The following is a 16,441-nucleotide window of genomic DNA, read 5'->3' as shown; positions in this document are numbered from 1 at the left end:
CACCCTTGTTGACCGAGGTTGACATCTTGATCAACACAGTACCATGAACAACCTTAGTTCTGAATACCACTTGATGTAGCACCGACTAGCGAGATGCTAAATTGTGCGAGTCACGGACCAATTTTTTCACGGTACTAGAAACAGCAAGAAGATCTTTCAACAGCCACAAAAAAATATTTTAGTCGGTGTAGATATTAAATCAGGAATAAACAGATTTCTGCCCTTGCAATTTAACAAGAACAAAAATTGACCTGCAACAAGATTGACGAGGATCAATCTCAATACAGCAAAAACCGATCTGTGAGATCGCAAAAGCACAGCAACTTGGCGTCCCCAGCCTAGGGCCTTTTCTTTGTTTTATTCAACTCTCGATCAAACTAATCTCAACAAAATAACCTGCCCTCTATACGGCCGTAGACGGCCTTATATATAGGCGACCCGCACGTAGTAAACTGGCTTGCGTACGAGACATACCTAATCTGGACTCTCTCCTTCCTATCCCAACAAAACAAGGAATTAAATGATTTAATTATCCGGCACGCTGATCACCTAGTAACTAACCTGGACTCCAAAGAAAACTAGCAGTACGTAACTAGTAGTACAAACGACTTGACCCTCCCATATCAATTGATCAGCACAGCTCCTGCAATAGTTTATGTAGCACATGGCGTTCTAAAGGTGGATTTAACTTTATCCTTCTTCGGTTCAGTTGGTGGAACTTCAAAACTAAAATAACCAATTTGTAACACATTCCGAAGATTATCTCTTGCACTAGAGGCCATATCAGGCTGGGGGCCGGATGTCCGGCAGCTCACGAAGAGCCGGATGTCCGGACCTTGGCTGGATGTCCGGGCTGAGTTCGGCCCGAGCAGACGGTCTCTGGATAGGCGGGGCCAGATATCCGGGAGAAGGGGCTGGTTGTCTGGGGCTTTGGGAGTAGCCGGATGTCCGACGCATGGGACTGGATGTCCGGGCTGTCGGGGGCGCTTCCGGAGCTCTCTAAGTAGGTGGAGGCCGGATGTCCGACCGCTGTAGCAGCTGGTCCTTCTTCCTTCTTCCGTCTTCGCTTCCGCGCATGCTTGGCCTTGGTCCTTGGTCCTTGGGTTCTCCATGGTCTCCTCGGGTGTACCTGAGTATGAACAAGGTCCGCACTTGAGGTAGCATCCATGTCTTACATGCGGAAAGGGAAGATTCCGAAAGGAGCGAGTTCACCTTAGGTCCAATGGCGTCTGCTTGAGGTCTCAACATGTGGGCACTTGGGACCTGGGGAGTTGTCGTAGTGTACATGGGGATGATCGTAGGATGCTCCACATCATCTCCCCTCCCTTGGGAAAGATCCGACCTAGGATCGAAAACCTCATCACCATGGAAACGGTTGTCGTGGACGGACTTGTAGTTGGACGAAGTGGAATACATGGCGCAATCCAAGTACTCCAAGGTGTCTCCGGAGTGGTACACATGCAAAAAGAGCAAACACAAACGACACATGGAAATACAATGGTTAGCGCACACAAGGTGTCCATCATGTAAGAATGAGTCCGTGCGGCAAGATTGTTCGTGACAAAGCGCATGAAGCTTATCAAGATGGTATAGAATGATATGCAAAGCATTCATGGGATCAAAAGCATTCATTGTGCACACAAATGTGTTGTGAATATGATCAATGCAACCACGGTGCAAAATGATGTCATAGTGAGACGGTTTATCAATAGCATGAATATGGCAATGGATGCTCAATATGATTATGTTATCATGCAATTGATGGTAGGCAATATGATCATGATGTATGAATATGCCATCAAGAAAGATCACAACAAATTTGCTAAGGAAGTGCGCAAGCTCATATATCATGGATGACATAGAAATACAAGATGCAACAAGGAAATCATAATGTGAGTCACTCCACGCATAAGATGCAAATTTGTTACGGGTGTTGTTGTACCATAGCTTGATGTCGTGGCACTCCTCAACTTGAAGGTCCAAAGGGTCCATATCCAATGTCGCTCCTCCATTCGCGAGATGTATCATGTAGACAACAAGAAGGAAACAACAATGAAAGAATGACCCATCCAATATGCGTATTTGAGGATGGCTCAAAGGGAAAGAGGTCACCTTTGGGAGTTTCTCAAGGATGTTGGAGTTGCACATCTTGTATGCCTTCACATACCCAATATGTCTCATGACGGTAATGCCTTGTGAATCCTTCAAAACGAAAGAACATGACAAACACTCGGAAAAACAAATGAGGTTAGCGGAAATGCAAAACCTATCATCCGTGGGGTGAGATACCCAACAAGTGTTTTCATCATGCTTATCATAAGAAAGGACAAGATGTGGCATGGTATGAAAGCATATGATGCGACTACAACCAAAGACAAGAAGCTCAATCAAACTAGCATGCATCACAAGTAATATGTCCAAGTCTCCAAGATCAATAAGCATAGCAAGTTGGCACTCAATACAAGGTGATATGAGAGATGCAACTAATGGAGACAAGAGACAATGGTCAAGATAAATCAAGTGAGAGGCATGAACATATATGTCATCAACCCAAGAAAGCGAGTAAGAATGGAACATGGGTGATACGACAAAGCAAGCAATCATAGTGATCAAGTCAAGCAAGCTAGTGGTGCGAAGATGCAACGTACTAGAAGTAATCATGGCAATCATGTCATGTGTGCAAATAGTGAGCATATATAATGCACATGACATATCACAAGCATGAAAGCAAGATATGAGTAATGTAATCATTGCATTGGCAATAAGTCCTATGTAAATAGAAATTGAACAATATGACTCTCCCAACACAAGAATCAACAATTGCATGTGGCACATGGTAAACATGGCAATAGCAACAAGTATCTCCACCAAGCATGCAAATACACATAGAAGTAGTATAATGGTGAATCATATGTAAGTGCAAGCAAGGGTCACAATTGCATGGCAAAGGCATGGAAAGAGGTATAGCATGCAAAGTGAACACGGGAAAATGGGCATAACGTAACAAGTGATATATAGCCCAAAGCCGTGTGAGAGCCAAGTAAAAGAAATGTGCGTAGTCCTTGCGCGAAGGGAACGGTGGTGAGGATATTCCACGGAATACAAAATCATCGTTGCTCTCAAGAGCTCGTTTCGTCAACTCTTGGGATTGAGAGGTTGACGAGTATACGTGAGTACCTACACAAAACAAAGACAAAGGGAAAATTGTGTGTGCGTGGTATATGTACACATCATCCATCATGATGCATACGTGCTTGTGTTGGTTAGCACCAAATATCCAATGCTCAAACAAATGAGATGCATGATAGAGAAACATGTCATCCATCATGATGGGCTTGTTGTTATGTATAGCATAATGGAGACTCAAATTATGTAATTCATCATGAGAAATATGTAGAGCATTGTTATTCATGGAATGCATATGGTGCACGCAATTATGGGAAGCATGCAAAGTATGGAATGCATCAAAATCTCCTAATAAGTATGAGGAAACTATGGGGGTCTCCTCATGAGCATTTGTAGAAACATCACATGGAGAATATTGACAACATCCAAAACAAAGCATGTTTGGGTCTATGTGATCATGGCATGGTATAGTAGATGAATTGCGCAAATCATGTAAAGGAAGCATGGTAATATCATCACATGAAAAAACAAAAGCCAATGACCATCATCTCGTCATCTATGCCATAAGTGCAAATGGGATTTATTTTAATGGGGCATGCATAGTTACTATGTTGAGATTGAAATGAAGCAATATGGGAGATCTCACTCATAGCATATGACAAGTTCAATGGATTGTGAAACATGAAGTGACCAATAGAATTTTCACATGATATCCTATGGAGCATAGCATCACAACTAGGCAACTCAACATGCTCATCATCGTATTCATCATAAATTGGTAAGTCATGACATGAAGAAGTCGCACTAGCATGAAGCATGGGAATAGGTGGATCAATATCATGCAAGCAATCATTGGTGAGATAGTCCACTAGTGGGACAAGAGAAGCACCATCACCTATGTTACCTTTGGAGCATCACTCATGTGTTGTAGGTGAGGTGTCGAAGACCAAGTCGTTGTCATCTTCATCTTGATGGAACCATGTGGGGGGTGCATCATCGTCCACCATGCCCATCGTCGTCTCCATTGGAGGTATGGACTCGTCGAGGATAGGCATGTCATCATGTAGGAGACCTAGCACCAAAGAAACCACACTCGGAGTAGAGGTTAAGTTGTTAGAAATCACATTGGCCTCACATGCCATGTCAACTACCTCACTCACTAAGTGTTGTGGCTCACTCACTCCCTCTTGGATGCTCTCACTCATATGGTTGGTGGAGTCACTCAAATGGCTCTTAACCTCACATAGGATGTGTGGTATGCTCTCATGTGTGGGGCTAGTGGTGGTCACACTCATCCTCTCATAGGAAATGCACCCAATGTCACATATGGTGGAGTCACTCATATCACTCATGGTGGGGTGGCTCTCCTCACATGGCAATTGGGGCATCTCTTCATATGTGGGTGTCGGAGAGATGTTGGTGCAAATGTCTCCATGGTCAACTCCTATCTCCGCCTTGGTTGAAGGGATAGTCCCATGCTCAACCTCCTCATCCATAACGCCTCCAAAGATGAATGTCGTAGGATGTGGCAAAACATCACTCTCCTCCGGGACCAAAGAGAGGGTTGCATGTGCGATCTCATAGCTTGACTCGCAGTAGGAGACATATTGTGGCGACGTCTTCATGTTGTTGAACAGGTTCGTGCTCATCGTCGTAGTCGAAGGGGATGGCCCTTGCTCAGCCGTCTTGTCGTCGTCTTGTATGAGGCCCATATGATGTGGCACCTCATATCTCATCTCCATGACCGAAGGGAATTTCCCATGCTCGGCCTTCTTCCTTGAGGGGCTTCCGAAGATGGAAGTGTCGCCCCCGCTTGTATTTGGTCGCCTTGTTGTGAAGATGTCAATGTAGGCGAACTCATGGGAAGTAGGCGAAGGTGCCGTACATCCAAAGGCGAAGATGCCTTGATAGCACTTGGCGAAGATGCCGAAGTGGTGGTGTTAGTAGCCGTAGCGTCCTCTTGGTGGTGCTTGTCTCGCGGTCTTCTCATGTGCTCTTGAAGTTTGGCCGTAGCTTGATGTAGAGCTTGTTGGGACTTGTAGGTAGGCGCATCTCGAGCATCTTCATGTTGATGGTGTCGTTGTCGTACTTGAGATCGATGGCGTTTGTCGTCGCGCACATGTTGCTTGGAGGTGATTTGCTCTTCATGACGTTGTGGATCACGAACATGATGATGTTCACCATGTAGATGTGGACGTGGATGACTTGCACTTGTATCGCTTGGGCGCTCCGAAGATGGTCGACTTGCTCGCCGTCGCCTTGAGGATGTTGAAGGGGAAGAATGGTTGATCAACAAGGTCCGAATCTCCTCCATCCGTGCATTGTTCTCCTCCTTTTGTGTGGAGAGCTTGTGGTCGAGGTAGTCTCTTGTACGTAGCTTGGAGTGTCGCATGTCCATGGCGAGGTTGTCGATGCGCTCTCGCAATCTTGATTGTGCGCCTTTCATTTTCGTTGTAGATCGAAGATTGATGAGGTGATGTAGTTGTTCGCGCCATCGTTGTCGTGGAAGACCAGAGATGAAATGCCTTGCCTATCCATCACAAGACTCGAGCAAATATGAGTGGGAGAAAGAGAAGAACTATACCAAATGTACCTTGACCAATGTTGAAGATGGATTAATGATCACTCAATAATGTAACAAGGAAATAGCACAATTGGTACCGATCTTGTCAATTTCACACACCTACACAAATAAAGCTTATGGTGGAGCTCGGTGAGGATAGTGGCACAAAAATTTGATGCAAAATGTTAGCAAGAGTCAATAATGTTGAAAGAGATTCACAAATTCGCAAGTGAAACGAGTAGACCAATAGCAACGAATGGCACACGGAAACGCACACACGGATAGATAAATGTGGTCGTGCAACCAAGGAATGAGCTCAAAATGTGGAATCCACAGAAAATGCTCTTGTTGCACAACTCTAGAGAGACACTAGCACGATTGCTCAATAGGCGGATACGACACTTGTGCACAACCTATAGGAGACAAAAATGCAACGACTTCTATCCCAATTATGCTATGTATATATGGTTCCCGATGTTCCTCTCAAGATGATCCAAGATGATCTTATATGCAATGTGGTATGATGCTATGGCTATTGCTTACAATCTTCTTTGCTCTCTTTTTCTTTGCTTAAAAGCTTATTCTTTTTTTTGTATGGCCACTTTGTGAAATGCACAAACCAAGATAGCAATTGTATATATGCGGGAACAAACTTGTGGCACAAGAGATGATATGATGATACCAATATGATATGTTATGTATGTAATGGAAGGTGTAGACCAATGATCACTAATGTTCACAAGTAACGTTGCCGGCAATAATCAAATGGCTAGTCTCGATAGGTAAGTGACGCAAAATGGGCTAGGGGTTAACAATGCAATTGCAAGGGGAATATACAATGGTGTCGTCGAGGTTACCGTCAATGTTTGTCATGTGTACATAAGGACGGGTTATGAGGAAGTGGTCGTTGTCGAAGACGACCTCGTGGCGATGATGAGTGGCGGTGTTCTCGATGTCGAACTGTTCCTAATTAGCCGAAACACCTTAGGAAACGGAAAAAACCACGAACTCAAAATCTCAAAGACAAATGTCAAATGGTGGTAGCGGAAAGCGTGGTGGTTTTGCGGAAGCTCAATGGGATTGCGGAAATGCAATGATGGGTTTCAAGTACGCAATGCGAAAGTGGAGGGTAAAGTGGTGGACTATACACGGTGTCAGAGTTGAAGTCGCCGTCCCTATGTAGTTGAAACACCTTAGGAGACACAAACCACAACTCAAAAAAAATTGGGTTAAGTTGGGGTGGCGGAAGTGTATGGTGGGCAAGCCTATGCGGAAGTTATGGTGGTGGTGGTTGATGAAGAAGCAACCATCCCTAAGTATCCTAAACTCCTTAGGAGACTCGAATTGCAACTCAACCAACCACTAATGCTATATGGAACGCAATGGGTTAGGTTACGGAAGGCTATGGTGGTTTTGCGGTAGTTATGGCGGAAGCCCTAGGCAAAGATGCCAAAGTTCCAAAATTTGATGGAGTCAAATGGTGATGGTAGTATTTTTGTGGGATGGGAGATGTCATTAGCTTCAAAACGAGCTAAAGAACGTCAAAATCGGACTCCAGATGAATTAGTTATGGTCAAAACGGTGAAACACGGGAGGCTGGAATCCCAGGGGTCGGACATCCAAGGGTTTGGCCGGATTTCCGGGACCTGATGTCCAGTACTGCGCGTGAAAATGCGCTCCAGGAGCCGGATGTCCGGGCTAATGGGCCGGATGTCCGGGGGGCAGATGTCCGGCGCTACGGGCCGGATGTCCGGGCTCCAAATCCGAGGATGAACTCGAGAAACTCGATTTTGGGGGCGGAATTTGATGATTTCGGGGGCAAAATTGCGAAGATTTCATGGATGGAAAGTGGAGAAAATTGGGGGAAAGCTAGATGCACTCGTAACAAAGCAGCCATGGATCAAATCCAACAAAACTTCATCAAACCAAAAAATCACAAAAAAATTGGGGGCTATTTTTTGGGGGAATTTTCGAATTTGGGACAAAATCAACAAAACAAGGCTAGAAAACGAAGAGGGGAGGCTCCGAAATCGTCATCAACGTGGCTCATGATACCAAGATGATGTAGGGTCGAACCCTAGATGGCCGATCTTTCATGAAAGGAGCGGATCCCAACGAGGAACACGAAGAACACGAGGGGAAACACGAGAGAATCACTCAAACCAACAAGATTCGGTCACACATATGCTAGATCCTCGAAACACAAAGAGATACACGATCCGAATCCAACAAAGGACGATACAAGTGGCGGCTAGTTCATCTCCGTGAGGAGGTCTTGAGGGGTCTTCCCATGAAGGGGTCTTGAATCCAAGGTGGATCTTCTAAGAAGAGGTGTCGGTCCCTCACGGTGGAGTAGATCTGGATGGATGAGCGAAGCTCTATCTCACATATGAGCTATCACAATGCTAACTCTAACTAGGAGGAGGGGGTCTATATATAGTGTTAGCCCACGAAGGGGTAAGTGAGAGGGGGGATACATGGGCCCTTGGCCCGTTCATTGTGCGCAGACAGGCACCGGATGTCCGGGCTGGGGGCCGGATGTCCGGCGGCTCACGAAGAGCCAGATGTGCGCGCCTTGGCCAAATGTCCGGGCTGAGTTCGGCCCGAGCAGACGCTCTCTGGATAGGCGGGGCCGGATTTCCGGGGCTTTGGGAGTAGCCGGATGTCCGGGTTGTTGGGAGCGCTTCCGGAGCTCTCTGAGTAGGTGGAGGCCGGATGTCCGGCCGCTGTAGCAGCTGGCCCTTCTTCCTGCTTCCGTCTTCGCTTCCGTGCACGCTTGGCCTTGGTCCTTGGGTTCTCCATGGTCTCCTCGGGTGTACCTGAGTATGAACAAGGTCCGCGCTTGAGGTAGCATCCATGTCTTACATGCGGAAAGGGAAGATTCGGAAAGGAGCGAGTTCACCTTAGGTCCAATGGCGTATGCTTGAGGTCTCAACATGTGGGCACTTGGGGCTTGGGGAGTTGTCGTAGTGTACATGGGGATGATCGTAGGGTGCTCCGCATCATTGCATCTTCGCACTACTAGCTTGCATGACTTGTTTGCTTTGATTACTTGCTTGGTTGCATCACCCATGATCCATTCTTGCTCGTTTCATTGGGTTGATAGCATATATGTTCATGCCTCTCACTTGATTTGTTTGGATCATTGTCTCATGTCACCTTGTATTGAGTGCCAACTTGCTATGCTTATTTATCATGGAGAGTTGGACATATTACTTGAGAAGCATGATTGTTTACTTGAGCCTAATGTCTTTGGTTGTAGTCACATCATATGCTTTCATACCATGTCACATCTTGTCCTTTCTTATGATAAGAATGATGAAAAGACCTCTTGGGTATCTCACCACATGAATGCTAGCTTTTGCATTTCCGCTAACCTCATTTGTTTTTCCGAGTGTTTTTCATGTTATTTCATATTGAAGGATTCACAAGGCGGTGCCATCATGAGACATATTGGTTCTGTGAAGGTGTATGACAACCCACAAGTATAGGGGATCGCAACAGTTTTCGTGGGTAGAGTACTGAACCCAAATTTATAGATTCGTCACAAGGGGAGCCAAAGAATATTTGAAGGTATTAGCAGCTGAGTTGTCAATTCAACCACACCTGGAGATTAATTATCTGCAGCAAGTAATCAGTAGCACAGTAATATGATAGTTTTGATAGTAGTGACATCAGCAACGGTAACAGTAACAATGTTAGCAGTAATTTTGTAGCAAGTATAACAGTGATGATAGCAGTAGTAACTTAGCAGAAACAATATAAGATAAATTCATAGGCATTGGATCGGTGACTTGTTGGATGATATTCATCGTGAGACAGTTATAACCTAGGGCAATACGGCACTAGCTCCAGTTCGTCAATATAATGTAGGCATGTATTCCGTAAATAGTCATACGTGCTTATGGAAAGAACTTGCATGACATCTTTTGTCCTACCCTCCCGTGGCAGCGGGGTCCATATTGGAAACTAAGGGATATTAAGGCCTCCTTTTAATAGAGAACCGGAACAAAGCATTAACACATAGTGAATACATGAACTCCTCAAACTACGGTCATCACCGGGAGTGGTCCCGACTATTGTCACTCCGGGGTTGCCGGATCATAACACACAGTATGTGACTATAACTTGCAAGATCGGATCTAGAACATGGATATAATGATGATAACATAAATGGTTCAAATCTGAGTTCATGGCACCCGGGCCCAAAGTGACAAGCATTAAGCATGGCAAAGTCATAGCAACATAAATCTTAGAACATAGTGGATACTAGGGATCAAGCCCTAACAATACTAACTCGATTACATGATGAATCTCATCCAACTCCTCACCGACCAGCAAGCCTACGAAGGAATTACTCACTCCCGGTGGGGAGCATCATGGAATTGGTGATGGAGAAGGGTTGGTGATGACGAAGAACGAAGATCCTCCTCTCCGGAGCCCCAAACGGACTCCAAATCTGTCCTCCCGATGAAGAACAGGAGGTGACGGCAGCTCCGTCTCGTGGATCGTGATAATTCTCCTTGATTTTTTTCTGGGCGCGTCAGGAGAGGGGGGATCGCCCTGGTGGGTTGTCCCCACCCAGGGGCCCCTCTCTAGTAGATCTTCGCTCCAGAAATTCTTATATATTATATAAAAATTCCTCGCAAAGTTTCGTTCCATTCCGAGAACTTTTATTTCTGCACAAAAACAACTCCATGGTAGTTCTGTTGAAAACAGCGTCAGTCCAGGGTTAGTTTCATTCAAATCATGCAAATTAGAGTCCAAAACAAGAGGAAAAGCGTTAGGAAAAGTAGATACGTTGAAGACGTATCAAGTCCCCCAAGCTTAAAACCTTTGCTTGTCCTCAAGCAATTCAGTTGATAAACTGAAAGTGAAAAAGAAAAACTTTTACGAACTCTTTTGCTCTTGTTTGCATAAATAAGCTTAAACAGCACCCAGGTTTTCAGCCAACATTATAACTAACCATGCCGACAATAACTCTTAAAGATTATATTGACTCATATCAATGACATAATCAGCTAGCGAGAAATAGTAAGAAATCTCAAACAGCAACACGTTGTCAAGACAACCATGATATAATATGACAATAGTGGTATCTCGCTAGCCCTTTCTGAGACCGCAAAACATAAATGCAGAGCACCTCCAAAGTTCAAGCGGCGACTAAACATTGTAATTCATGGTAGAAAAGATCCAGTCATGATGCACCCAACATTAGCTACACACAATGCATAAGTCATGACAACTTTGCTCTCAGGTTCTGGCGATTGTTTTAGAAGGTGATGACACAACATAAAAATAAATAGATAGTCCCTTTGCAGAGGTGTCAGAGCTCAAGTTTTAAAACAGAGATAAATGGTATTTTGAGACATGCGCCCTTCTCATTTACTTCACGACTATCAGTTATCAAGATCTTCCATGCTAAGCACGCTAGTGGCGGTTCCCAAGCGCTAAAAGTAAAGGTTTTGACTCCATTGGGAGTTTTTGTTTGATTATTTGAGAGATTAACTCTTTTTCATGTTTGCAGTTTGGGACTGGGCATCCCTATTACCGCCCTTTTCTCGTGCGATGGCGAGTGAATAAACACTCGACCTGAGAATAACCCACTTAGCATGGAAGATACCGACAACCTCCCGTCGTTCCATGAACGATCCAGGCACACAAAAAGGATATTTATTTAGAAGTTTTTAGAGGTGGCACATGCAAATTTACTTAGGACGGCAGGGTAATATCGTATATAGGTAGGTATGGTGGATTCATCTGAATAACTTTGGGTTCGAGGATTTTGATGTACAAGCAGAATTCCCACTTAGTACAGGCGAAGGCTAGCAATTAGATTTAGAAGCGGTCAGTTAGAGAGCAACAATGGTCATAAACATGCATTATGCATAAGTAATGTTGACACTAGCATGAGTAGGATATGAACACCATGGACATAAATATCATAGAGGCTATGTTGGTTTTGATTCAACTACATGCATGAACATGTGCCAAGTCAAGCCACTCGAACGTTCAGAGGAGGATACCATATCATCATACTACATCACAATCATTTAACGCAATGTTGATATCCAAGATAAATCATTATCCACTCCTAACTACTTATGCATGGCATGAGAAACTATAATCTCTAATTCTCATTGCAAACATGTTTAGTCATAATGGGCTGAATCATGGATACTAGGTTAAACATATTTACACAAACAGAACAAGTCAAGATCATACCCGTTTCTCTCTGCCACGCCCAGTTCATCGAATGTCGTCATTATTGCCTTTCACTTGCATGACCAAACGATAGGAACATAATAATAGTGCAAGAGTGCCATGGACTAAGTTGGAATCTGCAAACATTTTATTCAACAGGAGAAGACAAGGTAAAATGGGCTCTTTATTAGTTCAACAATTATTCATATGAGAGCCACTCAACATTTTCATCATGGTCTTCTCCTCGGTACAACTCAAATAAAAAGAAAAGAAATTTAGAGAAACACACTGAAATATTTTTGGAGTTTTTGGTTTTCTTGAACAAGCAAAATAAAAGGGAAAGGCAAAAAAATGAAAAAACCTGTTTACACGGGAAAGCTCCCAATAAGCAAAAGAAGAACAAGGATTTTTGGGTTTTCTTTTTAGTGCTACTACTAAGCATGCATAGAAAGTAAACTACTACAACTAATTAATTTTTTTTTGGTTTTTTCTAAAGTTTTTCAAACACACAAGAAGAAGGCAAGAAAATAAATCTAAGCATGGATGATACAATGAAAAAGTGTGGACACTGACAAATGAATATAAGTGGACATGAATGTAATGTCGGTGAGAACACGTACTCCCCCAAGCTTAGGCTTTTGGCCTAACTTGGTAATCAATCAGTAGCCTGGAGGCTAGTAGGGGTGCTGAGGAGCAGGCATCCACTCATCCCACTGCTGAGGCTCCTCCTCTACCTCTACAGCATCCTGATCGTTCCAGTAGGCGATGATGTCCGCGGGCATAATCCTAAATCCGCCCCTGGCAATAGAATCAAACAAAGCAGGGGCAGGCAAAGGAATAATATCACGAGTTTTAACGCTAAAAACCAGGTTATAAGGAATAGTGATAGAGGCAAAGGTGTCCCGTCTTTCGATGAGATGATGGATATCGCTTTGGTGGAAGTCGACTTTGACGATCCGACTACAAACGTGCGATGACGTCGCACCTTAGCAATCGCTAAACCAACTCCGAGAGGTTATTGACCACGGCGGAGCACGATCAACCTGACCACGAGGGTCTGTTTCCTGCGAGCAAACGAAGAACAAGCAAGAAACTGAGATTGCAATCTGGATATTGCGAATATAAGATGAAAGCTTTATTGATCAAGGTGGGGTTCTGTGACGCCTTTGTCTGGTCGTTGAACACAAATGAAGTACGCGAAGTTGCAGCTATGGCGAGCTTTTAATCTAAACAAAACCCAAGTCTAAGCTATGCCTTAAGGGCTATATTTATAGGGAAAAGAGAGGGGATTTCTTCCACCCTTGGCAAGGTGGGACTAAAACACCTCCTAAGTCGTTTCCCCTACAAAACGGACTCTAAAAATAGATTACTTGGGCCTGGCCCAAAATAAGGTGGCGCAACACCAATAATAAGCTAGGACGAAATTTATGAAAGACCATCTTGTATATTTTGTCCATCTTCTCGTATGTCATCATGGTGGCTTCAAAGTCTGGAAATCTCCACTAGAACCTTCGTTCTTGTTCTCTTCGCACGCACCTTCATCTCCGTACTTGCTCATGCTCCAATGTTCATCCTTCTTGTGTGTGCTCGGCCCTTCAATTGCAAGCAACAAACATTACCAAGAAACGAAAGTACATGGTAATTTAACTGGCATATGCGATCTCTAGCAATTGTTCCAATAGGTAAAACAGCAGGGGATATGGGTGTAACTGTGGTAGCCATGTCCTCACCATCCTCCCCTTCTTGAAAACAAAGCCGTCCTCGGCGTTGCTTAACCTGAAATGTGGCTAACAAAAGAGACAAGGTGTACACGTTGTATATGTATATGTCATCCATTTTGACTGATCTCAGTTGTGGCACATGTGAGACAGTTATACAAGAGCACCCTTCTAAAGTCGTGAAATATAAAACCAATATATTATCACAAGAAGTCAAATGCATGAAAATATTGCAACTCAGTTTGCACATATAAGTGAAGCTCTTAATCGTACCAAAAGATTGGCAATGCTCATCATTAAACCATCCCAACCTGGATGAACCATCATCAAGATTAGAGGTCATATCAAAATGATTAAACATTGGCACAACTATTTTTAAACATATTTGATCCAAATCTGATTTATTCCCTGATTCACATGGTTCTTTCGCATCAATAGTTAATTCAATGGGTTTGCTCAAAATTGTTTGATCACATGGCAAAGTCAAATCATGAACATAGTCTTCTAAAATAGCTGGTGTGATCATAGTAGTGGGTAGCTCATCGTATGGTTCATTGAAATTGACAAGGCATTCATCATACTCATGTGGAGGTGGGAGATCAGTACCTTTGTCATTACCTCTTATGATCAACTCAGATGTAGGCACTATCGATGGTGCTGTGTCACATGGTGGAGGTGATGCAACAACGGATGTGGTTGTCATAGCACGCCTAGTAGTTGAAGGAACAACCATATGATCTCTTGGAATGTGCACCTTGTGCTTGTTCTCTTTGAGGGCAACACGTCGTTTTATTTCCTGTTCAGCTTTACAAGCAAGACGAAACAAACGATCCATAGGATAACACTCTTCATGAATTAGTATCTTCTGAATATCACGGTTTAAACCTCCCCAAAATCTATCCATAAAATCTTCTTCACTTTCTTCTAAAGAGGAATGCAACAAGGTAGTTTGTAAAGCATCATAATATTTTGTTACGGTGTCACTACCTTGTTTTAAATGTTGCAACTTTTTAATCATGTCATGAGTATAATAAGCGGAAACGAATGTATGTCGCATGGCAAGTTTCAAATCATCCCAAGTAGAAGGTATATCATTAGGGTGTAACCGACAATATTCACTCCACCAAACTAAAGCATAACCAGTGAAAGAACCAACTGCAACCTTAACTTTTTTACGTTCACCAAAATTATGGGAAGCAAATATATTATTTATGTCGAACTCCCATTCAATATATAAAGCAGGTCTAAAACGGCCATTAAATGGTGGTATAGAAACATTAACCTGATCATGTGCATTTGGATGTTTGTGCACCTCTCGTGACCGTTGTGGAATTTGCATAGGTGGTGGCACGTCTCTCGCGATCGACAAAGCCCATGAATTGACTCTAGATCCTGTCATGATTAGTTGAAACAAGAAACAAAATCCAAAAATAATGCTCCTATAACTACTAGGATGTGGTGGTAAAACGCTCACAGTAAAGCAAAAATCAATGTCTTACAAGTTCTTACCATGTAGCAGGCGGTGATCGGCAACCAGCGGTGTCAAGTAACTCCAAAAGTTGAGTAAAGCGATTGCTAGGTGAACGTATGGATACACGGTGTAGAAATATGTGGAGCTGGGTTGGCTTTACATATGTAGAAAAAGAATGCTACAACCACGTAAATTAATGCAAGCTGAAAATTCGTTCAAAGTGGTCGAGTGCTGGCCCTAGGCTAGACCGTGCTAGAGACGCGAGCCTAAGACACAGACGAATTCACAAGATGTTCCCAACACCACACTGTGGTACAAGCCCCCTTCCACTTTTTTTTACTCCAATGTAACTGTAGCGTACTGGTTTATAGCACAACAAAGCACCGCTAACTTTTCTTTCTCCAAAGTCCAAACGTGCGCACTAGAATCTGCAATCAACAAACAAGGAAAGCTCAACAACAATGATGCTCTTTGGAAATTGAACCAAATCCTGCCTTTTTTTCTCCTCACGTTCCTTAAACGTGAATGCCTAGGACTTCAAACATAACAGTTTTTTTAGCTCCACTTCTCCCAAACGAATCTGCTCTCTTTTCCAAAAAAAACGACCCTCTTTTTTTTAATGGTTCCAAAGGGTTGACGTGGAGTACTACTCCCAAATTCTGCGCCTCAATTTTGTTTTCAAGTAATCTCCACGGATTTGATTCTCAAAACCACTAATCCGGTGTTTCCAAATAACTCACCTTTTTTTAATTCGGACCAGCACAAAACCTGCCTTTTTTCCTTTCCAGTTCTCTCTCCCGAAATTGATTATATCCAAATAAAAAAATCCCAACAACCGTCGGTCCTTTCCTTTTCGTTTTCCTGCCAAGAATCACTGATAGAGGCAAAGGTGTCCCGTCTTTCGATGAGATGATGAATATCGCTTTGATGGAAGTCGACTTTGACGATCCGACTACGTACGTGCGAGGACGTCGCGCCTTAGCAATCGCTAAACCAACTCCGAGAGGTTATCGACCACGCCGGAGCACGATCAACCTGACCACGAGGGTCTGTTTCCTGCGAGCAAACGAAGAACAGGCAAGAAACTGAGATTGCAATCTGGATATTGCGAATATAAGATGAAAGCTTTATTGATCAAGGTGGGGTTCTGTGACGCCTTTGTCTGGTCGCTGAACACAAACGAAGTACGCGAAGTTGCAGCTATGGCGAACTTTTAATCTAAACAAAACCCAAAGTCTAAACGACGCCCTAAGGGCTGTATATATGGAGGAAGAGGGGGGGGAACTTCGTGGCCCTTGAGGAAGGGGTCCGAAACCAACCCTATCTCTTGTTTCCCCACACATACGGACTCTAAAAACA

The sequence above is a fragment of the Triticum aestivum genome, chromosome 3D, assembly GCF_018294505.1.
Source record: "Triticum aestivum cultivar Chinese Spring chromosome 3D, IWGSC CS RefSeq v2.1, whole genome shotgun sequence".
In the NCBI taxonomy this organism is placed as follows: domain Eukaryota; kingdom Viridiplantae; phylum Streptophyta; class Magnoliopsida; order Poales; family Poaceae; genus Triticum; species Triticum aestivum.
Note: the sequence above shows the minus strand (reverse complement) of the source record.